General features: G+C 46.4%; 1 protein-coding gene across 3 annotated transcripts in view; it reads right to left on the bottom strand.

Moving 5' to 3' along the window:
* The window catches only part of AGL (amylo-alpha-1, 6-glucosidase, 4-alpha-glucanotransferase), a 65,301-nt gene that overhangs the window by 9,444 nt on the left and 53,639 nt on the right, over positions 1-2,218 (bottom strand). The window lies entirely within an intron of this gene.

The following is a 2,218-nucleotide window of genomic DNA, read 5'->3' as shown; positions in this document are numbered from 1 at the left end:
AATCAGAGCTCCCTCTGCCCACTTTGCTCACCAGGATGTGAGACCAGCTGTGACTGTTCCCCTGGCTGCTTTGTGGCTAAGCACCCCTGACATGCTGGTGTCCTGCCCCTGCCAGTGCCCCTCACTCCTGACCCCCAGCCCCCTCCTCCCCAGCCCTGCTGGTGCCTCTCACTCCCAACCTGCTGCCCCCAGGCCCAAGTCCCTCAGTGTGTGAAGAAGGGGATAGGTATGTGGGGAAGGGAGGGGGGTGAAGCATATGCCTCCCCAGATTTCAACACCCAGTGGGGCATGGGGCTGCAGATTGGCTACCAGCTCTGGATTGGAGTACCTCTGCAGCCCAGCAGGCAGGACCTGGTGCAGGGCAGGGGAGGGGTCACATGCAGCGGCCACTGCCACCACTGCCCCACACTGCTTTCCCACGGCCGGTTGCATGTGCAGCTCCGTGGGCTGCTGACTTGTGGCGCACGATTCATCAGACCCGAGGTTCTTCAGCATCCTGTGAAGCCGCATGTGCAGCAACCGGCTGTGGGAAAGCAGAGTGCAGGGCAGTAGGTGTCCGCGGTGCAGGGTGGTGGGTGGCAGCAGTGGCAGCCATGTGCAAGCAACCCCTCCCGCTCCACGTCCGGACACCACCACCAGAAGGGGTATGCTTGCTAAAAAAGTTTGAAAACCCCTGCTCTAGCAAAACCACTGTTCATCAGAAAGCAAATATTGAAAGACTTAATATTAAAAACAGGAGTGCAAATTTTTATTTGGACTGAGGGAACGTCACACTAATAAAAGTTTCTTTGTCCATATTATGTATTCTAAGTATGTTAGGAATATAACAACAGTATAGAAGACTCCTTTTTTTTTTTTTTCTTACTTTTAAGAAATTACTCAAAAGAAAGAAAAAAAGAACACTTGAAGCTCAACGTTCAATTCCATGTACACTATTTCTATAGTATTAAATTATAGGCAATTTCTAGAAACTAACTTTTGACATATACTATACAAGATGGGACACAGATTGAGAATGAAAATTAAAGCTAATTTCAAAATACATTTACAGGTCAGCAGATGAATTAAATTTAAGTGTATGCCAATGACTCAAGTTACTTACAGGAGGAGGAAGCACACACATTAAAACAATCAAGGCACTGAGATCATAGCTGTGTACAATACCAGGTTTCAGGGAAAAAAATTAAACAATGTAGGACAAAACTGCTTGTAATTTTTCTAGGTGTTGAGTCATGAATAGTTCTCCTAAAGCCATAGATTTGAAAAATTAAGAAAAACAGGCAATCAATTCCATAATAATTAAAAACAAATGGTCACAAACTCCTCCAAGACCGTTTCAGACTGGACATAAGAAAGAACTTCTTTACTGTCCGAGTCCCCAAGACCTGGAACAGACTGCTGCCAGAGGTGGTGCAAGCACCTACTCTGGACTCCTTTAAGAGACATTTGGATGTTTATCTTGCTGGGATCCTTTGACCCCAGCTGACTTCCTGCCCCTGCAGCAGGGGGCTGGACCCGATGATCTTCCGAGGTCCCTTCTAGTCGTAATATCTATGAAATCTTATTACAATGTTAAAAGGTCTTAAACAGCATATGCATTCAATGATAGCACCTAGAACTAAATTGACCACAGAAACTATGATAAAGAGGACACTCAGGACAAAACAAGCCCGCAACTAATTCTTCCTTTAAGTTTTAAAAGGTTTTGTCACTGTCAGTTAAAAATAAAGTGATGTCACAGCCAGTGATACTCCTCCATTGAAGCACAGGGCCAACAAAGAAATTCAGTTAGGTATTCCCAGGTATTTGGTAGGATTTGCATATATTTTTATTACGAGAGTGCCTCATTCCTAAGTTTTATGAATACAAATCCTAACAGAATGTGTAATAACGGGCGCAGACAGAAGTTACATTTGGTTGCGTGATCGGCCCCCTGAAAGCTCTCTACAGCTGTGCTGCGACATATGCATGGCTGCAGAGCGCTTTAAAAGTGGCTGACAAATCCATCAAATGAGGGATCAGATGAAGGTGCTCCACTTTGGAGTGCCTTAGGGAATTTCTATTCCTGAGGGTCAAATCTGTTATGTAGTTGGGGCTGGGCTGATGCAGCCCCGTCTTGCCTCTACAGCTGTCTGCAAGAAAGGAAGGGGAAGAGGGGAGAGGGCGAAAGCACAATGGGATTTGCCTGGCCTGAACTGGGGGGGGGGGGGGGGGGGGA

This window comes from Gavialis gangeticus, unplaced genomic scaffold (assembly GCF_001723915.1).
Source record: "Gavialis gangeticus isolate Ggan-Ray unplaced genomic scaffold, GavGan_comp1, whole genome shotgun sequence".
NCBI classification, from domain to species: Eukaryota; Metazoa; Chordata; order Crocodylia; family Gavialidae; genus Gavialis; species Gavialis gangeticus.
Note: the sequence above shows the minus strand (reverse complement) of the source record. Positions and strands in the feature narration are given on the sequence as shown.